The following is a 9,359-nucleotide window of genomic DNA, read 5'->3' on the forward strand; positions in this document are numbered from 1 at the left end:
AGCAGTGAGGCTCTGGCCTGCCTCACTCCATCCCTGTCATTTAGGGGACCAAGGGTAGGAGTGGAAGGAGCAGGCGGGCCCAGCCCTGTTCCCAGGAGTACCAAGGGGGCCTACGTGCACAGCATTGGGACTGGAAACATGCTCAGCAAGTGCAGGCCGGGACTGCAGTGCCCTCACACATGGCTGCCCTGCGACCTGCCCTGACCAGCGGGATGGCAGGTGACACACATCCTCTGAGACTTTCCTCCAAGGGCCTTGCAGCCTCCCCTCCGTGGCCTGTGACCAAACCAGGCTGGAAGACCCGTGAGAGGCCACGTGGAGCCGAGAGCAGCTGTGCAAACTGCTCCCAGCAGGAGGTCTCCAGCTGGCGGCCGGGTTCTACGGGCGGTCTCCAGCTGGCGGCCGGGTTCTACGGGCGGTCTCCAGCTGGCGGCCGGGTTCTACGGGCGGTCTCCAGCTGGCGGCCGGGTTCTACGGGCGGTCTCCAGCTGGCGGCCGGGTTCTATGGGCGGTCTCCAGCTGGCAGCCAGGTTCTGCCTTGCTATCCCGCGGGTTCACCTTGCTTTATGAGCATTAGGTTTGTTGGGAACACTGGTGTGGAGCTTCTCCATCCCACACTCTAGGTGGGTCCCAGTTGACCTTGAAACACTAACCCCTCGATGGAGGCAGCCGGGTCAGGCCTTCCTGGCGCCCCCAGCTCAGCCATCTCTGCATCTCGTCAGGCAGCTGAGGGGTGAGGTCCAGGTGCCCTGGAGCCCTGCCACCTCCCACTTGGATACGAGTGAGGAGGAGCCTTCCCTGAGCGTCCCCTGTCGAAGCCCACCTCCGTGACAGTGCTGTGGGAAAACGTAGCGTATCTGTTTGAAAATAAAGTTTTTTCTGTTCCTTATCAGTCTCCTCAGCTGCTACGACAAAGTGCCACAAACTGGGTGACTTAAAACAGCAGAAGTTGGCCATGGTGGCTCATGCTTTTCATGCAATACTGTGGGAGGCCGAGGCTGGTGGATCACCTGGGGTCAGGAGTGTGGGACCAGCCTGGCCAACATGATCAGACCCCATCTCTATTAAAAAATATAAAAATTAGCTGGGCTTGGTGGTGCACACCTGTAGTCCCAGCCACCCGGGAGGCTGAGGCAGAAGAATCATTTGAACCCCTGATCACTTAACCAAGGTCTCACCACTGCACTCCAGCCTGGGCGACAGAATGAGACCCTGTCTCAAAAAAAAAAAAGAAAAGAAAACCTCCATGGATTCTGGGATAGGCAGGGCACGAGGCCTCTCAAGGCCAGGGAGGTTCTTTGTGCTCATCCTTGGCTGGTGGTGGCAGGGCTCCTGTGCCTGTGCCGTCCCCAAGTGACTTCCCCCATGTGTCTGTGTCCTCTGACCTCTGTGGATGCCGGCTGCAGGATTTGGGCCTCTTTATACCAGGATGGTTCCATCTCGAGACCTGTACAGACCTTTGCACAGACCTCGTTTCTAATAGTGATATTCTGGGGTTCTGTGGATGTGGATTTCGGGGCACATTGTTTGACCCCAAGCAGCATCCCTTTCCATCTTTTTTTTTTTTTTTTTTGATAGGGAGGGCAGAGTCTCACTCTGTCACACAGGCTGGAGTGCCATGGTGTGAGTTTGGCTCATTGCAACCTCCGCCTCCCAGGTTCAAATGATTCTTCTGCCTCAGCCTCCCAAGTAGCTGGGATTACAGGCGTGTGCCACCACACCAGGCTAACTTTTGTATTTTTAGTAGAGACAGGGTTTCGCCATGTTGTCCAGGCTGATCTTGAGCTCCTGAGCTCAAGCGATCCACCTGCCTTGGCCTCCCACAGTGCTGGGATTGCAGACGTAAGCCTCCGCGTCCGGTCTCCCTTTCCATCTGGCTGTCGTGTGTGCTTCCCGGCGAGCGGCTGTGCTGAGTTCAGGCTCACGTGGGGCCTTTGCCTGCTCACCTGCAGCAGCTCTGCCCTTGGGTCCACCCCAGGTCCCGCATGCCTGTCGCCTCCAGCTCTGCTCTGGACAATGGTAGTGGCCTGCCAATGGCTCCTCCACTCGGTGCCTGGGCCCCTTATTCTTCCCACGTGGCTGCGCCAGGGAGCCAGGCCCCTCACTGGGAGTTTTTGGTGCCCGAAGCACCAGCGCCACTGCCCACTCCTGTGTCTCGGCCATGCTGGGCCACTCCCTAGACTGCAGGCTTCTGTGTTGCTGATCCCTGTGACCCTATGCCCTCCCCAGACACGCCGTAAAATGTCCTCTAATCAGAAAGCCAAAGACAGCCTCACCGACCCAGGCTCCTCACAGCTGGGGCCACCACCCTCTCGTGTGCGCACTTTCCACATCCATGTTCCTGGAGAACTCATTTCTGCCCCCCCAGCTCCTGGAGAAGAGACCTCATTTGTCTGTGCCCAGTGCCCAGGTCGGTCCTGGCCCCAGAAGGGAGGCCTGAAGGGTAGACATGCTGAGGCAACCTGAGCATCTCTTCAGTGAACACATGCCAGGGACCTATCTGCGTGCTGCTGAAGAGGCAGGCAGAGCTGCAGGGTGCAGCAGCGCGCAGTGGGAGTGGGGAGCAGCTCTGCGCACCTGGCTCCCACCCAGGGACCACAGGCGTCAGGCCAGGAGGTCACACCTGATGGTTCCCTCTGCAGAGCAATACAGAAACAACAATGAGGAGAATGGATGGGTGTCCTTGGGCTGAGGGGGCAGGAGGGTGCAGGTGGCCATGGACACAGAAGGGCTGTGCCAGGGTTTTGTGTGTGGGTGCTGGGGCCACGACTTCACTCGTGTGAAAGAATCCCACTGGCTTAGTGTTTCAGTCTGGGAAAATGAGCAACTCTGGAGGTGGAGGGTCGAGACGGGTGCCCAGCAGCGGGAGGGCGCCGCTAACTGCACTGTTCAGACAGTTCCAGTGGTCAACTTTATGTGTCTCTTATGACGTAAAACTAAACGTGCACACACAAAGTGCCGGGGAGCGTGAGCCTGTGTGCGGCAATGGCGTGTGTGCTGTGGTCTTGGAAGGTGGCTCACCCAATGTTCCCCGTGGAGGAAGCCAATCAAGGGCACATGGAGTGTCTATAGTGTTGCATGCAACAGCACAGGAATCTACAACAGTCTCCAAAGGGAAAGGCAAGACGTCAGGAGCCCACTGCTGGCTGATGAGCCCTGGAGCAGCTCTGAGGAATGTTTGGGCTGCCTCTGCCCCAGCCCTCCTGGGACTGTCCCCTCCTGGCGCTCTGCTGCAAGAAGGCACATGAGGTCAGCTGAACACACAAGCAAACCTTTCTGCAGCCTCCACATCCCTTGGCACTTGGCTTCTGCAGGACACATCCCTCCCAGTCTGTGCCGCTGCCGAGGATCCTGGGATCTGGGGACATCTCCAGCAGCACTGCCGGCAGAGGCCATGAGGAGGGGAGGCCCAGCCCTACCTGTGGTTCTGATAGTTCATATTCTTACTGCCAGGACTGGCTCTGCCACCAGCCCCACCCCCAGGCCAGGGTCTCCACTTCTGAAAGGAGCCAGACAGTCAGAGAGGACCCTAGGCTCCTCCATGTGACATGGGGGTGGCCACTCAGGCAAGACAGAGGCAGGGTCCGAGGATGTGGCCTAATGGCCTGATGGCCCACAGGCTGCTGAACCCATGGGTGCAAGATGGGCCTGCATGGGAACCACGCCAGCTTCCCAGCAGTGGGTGCGGGGACAGGGCTTGTGACAGACAGGGGTGACTTTTTTCTTTCTCGTAATCGTCTGGTTCTTTAGGAGAAAAAAATGCTTCTTTGCAAAAAATCAATGGGCACCAATGGATACATGATTTTCCCCAGGGCCAGGAAGTCACTCTGCTTTCTGCCATGGCCTCCAGGGGAACAGGCTGGCCGTGGCTCAGCTGGGTGTTGAGAGTGGGGATGAGGGTGTCTCACTCCCCCTGCCTCGTTCCCTCCTCGGTCCAGTGGGGTAACAAGACTCAGCGCATGAGCCAACACCGTGCCTTCCCTTCCTGGACCTGGAGCAAGCTCCCTTCACCCTGCCTGGGCACAGATGGGCACCTTCCCTGTTCAGGATCCTCTGGGCTCACTGGGGCCCTGGGTGTCACCTGGGATCCCCAGCCAAGGGTGGAGCAGAGCCTCATGGGCCTGGTGGCTAGGCCCCTCCTGTGTGCTGGGCAAGCCACGCCCCACCAGGCCCAAGGGTCAGGTCCCAGGCAGCCACTCCAGTCCCCCACCCAACCCCAGCCCTAGCCTTTTCTCTTCCTTGCCAAAGAGCTTGGTGGCTCCTTAAAGCCTAGTGCCCCACCCTGCCGCCAGTGTCCCCTCAGTGGAGGGAGGGCCTTGGAGGGAGAGAAAAGACAGTGGGCAGGTTTGCTCAGGCAAGCACAACCCAAGCCGCTGGAGTGGAATTTTGGATTTACGGTGAACAGTGCACTGCATGGGACGCACACACTGAATCATCTTTTGTCGTGACACTGGAGTTCAGACTTTGCGAACATCCTGCATCTCATCTGGTGATCCTAAGGAAAGCAGGTGGTGGCCCAAGCGAGGAGGAGGTGGTGACAGGGAGAGTGGCTTCAACACTGACTGTCCTCAGTGATGCCTGCCCGGAGGGGGTGCCAGGAGACCCAACTTGGGGAAAGGATGGCCAGGGGCTTGGGGGAATGAGGCACACCCTTTCCTGAAGCCTCCCCTGCCTTCTTCCAGCCCCTAAGGGGGTGATCTGGAGGGGCTGGGGGCAGGGGCCGAAGCATCTCCCTGCTAGGGCCACTCGAGGCAGGCAGCCTAGGGGAGGCCCCTCACAGAGGCCTTCTGTAGACAGAAAGGATGGCACTCTCCTCTCTCCAGAGCCTGCTCTGTTGGAAGATGGCTTTCCTACCGGTGACCATGACAAACGACACCTTATCATTTACCAAAAAATCTTCTAACTTCCCCACTTTTCATTAATCAGAGACACAGACCTCCCATGGGCAGGAATGACCTGTTCTCCCCTGGGTTCGAGGATGCCAGCCTGGGCGGAGTCTCACCCATTCCAATTATAAAAATGCATCTTGTGTGGTCTTTAGGAAAGAAGGTGGACTTGATAACTTGTAAAACATTAAGCTTCAGGGCTAGCTTCAGGCAGCGCTGGATCCAGGTTCTCAGACAACAGCATGGGGAATCTGCCTCCCTCCAGCTCTCACCTTGACTTTCCTTCACTCTGGCTGCTCCGGGGGGGCTCCCTCCACCAGGCAGCCTTGGAAGCAGCCAGGACGGCAGCTCTGGCTGGAGAGGGCACCTCCTTCCCAGGCTCCCAGCCAGAGTCCTGGGACTCTGATGTGTGTCACCCCAGACCTGTCGTGGTGATGGTGCCCAGCCATGCCAGAGACCCCCATGAACCCTGGAGCCCGGGGTAGGGGGGAGTTGGCCCCAACAAGCCCACCAGAGTGAGTGGGGAGTGGTTCCCCAAAGAAAACTGCATCTCTTGGGCAGGTGTCTGAGGCGTCCGGCTCAAGAGAGGAAGGAGAAGGTGGTCCTGAGAGACAAGGGCTTGGAAAATGGTCCCAGATTTGCTGCGTGATGACCAGGTCACTTCACCTCCTTCAGCCAGATGAGCTGAGAAAAGGGCTCAGACCAGTGCCTGGAATGCAGCGCTGTGCCTGGGAGCTGTTCTGGTCGTTACTGTGGTCTGAGCGCACACATGTGCCTGGCAGCAAGGTGATTCCTCCCAGGCGGATGCAGAAACAGACCCCTGAGGCTTGGCCCTGTCCCTCCCTGCTCTAGCCCTGCTGGGCTTCTCGACTGACCCCTGTGTGTCCTCAAAGGGAAACAGAGGCCCCTTTGGAGCTTGACCCTTGACCCTGACTCCTACTTTGGGATCTGCTGCCCCTGAACATTCCCCCAGCGCCAGTCCCTGGATGCAGCATCAGGTCCAGGGAGGGATTTGACCCCCAGGGATACTGGGAGCAAGACATCCCTCCGTCCTCACAAGACTCCAATGAGGGGAGCTGTTTGGTCCCCAGGGGTTCAGAAACCTATCTGAGGTCACAGAGCTGGGAAGTGGCCCCGTTCAGATTGACCTTCCAGTCCAGCCAACTCCAGACCTGGTGCTCATTCCCCGCCCTTGAGAAAGGAAGGAGAGAAGGGGTGGGGAGAAGGAGACCCTCCGGGAACCTTGGCAACCTCCTCCAGCCTCCTCCAGCTGGCCACCTCCAGCCCTGCCTGCTGAGACGCCTGCACTTGGTGATGTTAGCACAGCGCTGTCCGAAGCGAGCAGGTGCGGGCACCGCCAACAATGGAGCAATTTGCTGTAATGATGGGGAGGCCTGCAACGGGCGCCAGAGCCGCTTCCCGCCCGCCAGGGCCAGGGGCCTGCTGAGCTGCAGCCAGGCAGGGAGAGTGGTGCCAACTGGATTCAGAGGGCCAGGCGGAGGCCACTCAGCAACGGCTCTCCATCCACCCCCGAGCACGGCCGAGCCCATTCTGCAGGGGAAGGAGCCTGGGCCCAGCAGGCCCCCGCTGGCCACTGAGACCTGCTGGGGCAGGAAGGGGCAGGGCCGGCATCCTGCCGGGAAACCTGGATTCTAGTCCAAGCCTTAATGCCAACCTGCTGGGTGGGCTGGGGTAGTCCCTGTGCCCCAGGCCTCAGTTTCCCCTCCAGACACACTTTCTGCCTGACAACTGGGACTTCAGGTTCCACAGCCCATCCCCTGCTCCTCCCTTTTCTTCCCCCCAGTTTCTGCCCCAGCTTGACTGAGTGGGGTCTTATGCCCAGCACAGTGGGGGACCCCAGTGCCACTCATGGGTGCTTCCTGTTAAGATTGGCAGAGCTGACCAGGCACGGTGGCTCACGCCTATAATCCCAGCACTTTGGGAGGCCAAGGTGGGTGGATCAGGAGGTCAAGAGATCGAGACCATCCTGGTCAACAAGGTGAAACCCCATCTGTACTAAAAATACAAAAATTAGCTGGGCATGGTGGTGCGCGCCTGTAGTCCCAGCTACTCAGGAGTCTGAGGCAGGAGAATTGCTTGAACCCAGGAGGCGGAGGTTGTGGTGAGCCGAGATCGTGCCATTGCACTCCAGTTTGGGTAACAAGAGCGAAACTCCGTCTCAAAAAAAAAATAGATTGGCAGAGCTGAGGTCTGCGTCTGAGGGCCACACAGTGGTTCCTGGATGTCCCACTCTGCTCTCACCCAGGGGGTGCCCCCACTAGCAACTGCACACAGTGGTGTCCCCCCAGAGGGCGCAGTCCACGGGAGTCGGGGAGCTGCTTACACCTGCCGCACTGTGGTGCCCAGAACACAGTAAGTGCTCAGGGACAGTGCACTGGGGCCAAAAGAGCATCAGCCTCAGAGTCACACCTTGAGTCCCATCCTGGCTGCACCCCCAACTGCCGAGTGTGGCATGGGGCAGGGGTGTCACCAGCCTCCCAACCCTCGGTTCTCACATCTGTAGAATGAAGAGCATCCACGCCTCCCAAGGTGGCTTCAAGGGCATAGGGTTCCCCATCTCGACCTGGCACCCAGGGGAGTGCCAGTAAATGTTAGTGGAAAGGCTCTTCACACCCCCAGGCCCGGCTGTAAGCACCGGGTGTGCTGGGGCACAGATAGACAGTGCCAGGCAGCCATATTTCCTCCACGGCAAGGCTCCGGAAGCCTTGCCTGGGGCCCCAGCTGTCCCTTGTTGTGGCCCTGGCTCCCCAGTAACCAGGCCGTTCCTGCAGGACAGAAGTGGGGTTGCCTGCTAGGCACCCTGAGAGCTCAGGGCTTCGTCCCAAGCTGGGAAGGACCCTCACCAGCATGTGCCCAGCACCTGCCCCAGGGCACCCCGTAACCAGCATGGCAGGTGAGCTGGCCGGCCACACAGCTGGTGGCAGCCTCCAAGGGCCTGGGCTGGGGATACCCTTCTGGCCTGAGCCCCTATTCTCTGCGGGATGCCCAGGGCCTAACTGTGGTCCTGCCTCCTGCAACAGAAGGGCCGAGGGTGGCCCTGAAGGCAGCCAGGCTGCCCACACGCACCAGGGCAGCCCCGTGTCCCCACATGCCCTGTTCCTCAGGGCCTCCAGGCTGGCTGCTGTTGGTCCAGCTCACAGAAGCTGGATTCCCTGTGCAGCCCAGTCCCCATCACTGTGCCTGGCACACAGTGGGTGCTCAGTAGACAGCAGTGGCCTGGGTGGGCAGACCCCCCGGGCAGCGGCTCCAGCCCTAGGCCCACAGGCTCCATCTCCCTCCCAGACGCTCACTCAATGAGAGAGGCCCCCTTGCGTGTTTGTTTGCTGCAGAACTCGGGCCCAATAGACTCCGTGTCTTTCTTCTCTCCTCCTCCATCCTGCACAGGAGCTCCAGGGAGCAGCAGTTTCCAGAGATTGAAGGCAAAATTGCTTGAAAGCCTGTGCTTTTATCCTCTAATTTGCTGCCATTTAGCAGGGCCAGGCGGAGGGGCAGTGGGGGCTCTGCTGGGCTGTCGGCGCAGAAGCGCCCATCACTGCGGAGAATGGTTCTTTGTCCTTTCCCAGACAGCTCTGGGGAGACCTTCACCCTCTGCAGAGCCAGACTGGGTGGTGCAGGGCCTGCAGGGGAGAACAACGGCTGGCCTCAGGGCCTCCCAGAGGGGCGCCCCACTCTGAAGGTGACATCTGTCCTCATGGCTCCAGCTCTGCTTGGGACAGTGCCCAGCCCCAGGGGCAGAGGTGCACACAGTCTGGGACAAGGATTAGGAAGGAAGGCCCAGGTGTCCCCAGTCTCGTCCACCTCCCTCTGGTCACTAACACGGGTCTTGTGTGGCTTCTGCCCAGGAAGAGGAGCCTGCCTCAGAGGGGTCCCTTGGGTGTCTGCAAGGCAGAGTCAGAAGTTCAGGAGAGGGAAAGAGAGCTGAGGTGGGGAGGGGGCAGGAGGTAGAGCTTCAGATTCTGGGGAAGTTTCTGGGGAGTCTGGAAAACAACAGTGCAAGTCTAGCTTTGGGGCGTGAGAAAAAGTCTGGTGCCCCGGGTTTTGCCATTAGCTTCTCTGCTGCAGTACTGAGAGCTGGCATGGCTGGGACTGGTGCTTTGACAGGGAGACAAAGGTCTCCCTGCCCTGGTGGACCCCACACCCCCAGCACTGGCTGTGAGGGTAGCTGGGAAATGGTTCTCCCTGCAGTGGGAAGGAGCTATGTGAGCAGAAGCATGCCCAGCAAGGCTGCACTGTCCGAAGTAGGGTGGGCTCTGGGAAGACAGGTCCTCAAGACTGGAGCCGGGGGAGGAGAGGGGAGGCCAGGGGAGGGGAGGCTGAGGGAGGGCACCTGGCTCACCGAATTTGCATCTCACCTAGTTGGCCTTGAGTGGTTTCCGAGTGGCCTCTGAGCACCTGGGTGAAGCCGGCGTCTGCCTCCCTCTCCTGGGGCCCATGGGGCAGGTGCAGCTGCCT

Source organism: Callithrix jacchus, chromosome 5 (genome assembly GCF_049354715.1).
Source record: "Callithrix jacchus isolate 240 chromosome 5, calJac240_pri, whole genome shotgun sequence".
Lineage (NCBI taxonomy): Eukaryota > Metazoa > Chordata > Mammalia > Primates > Cebidae > Callithrix > Callithrix jacchus.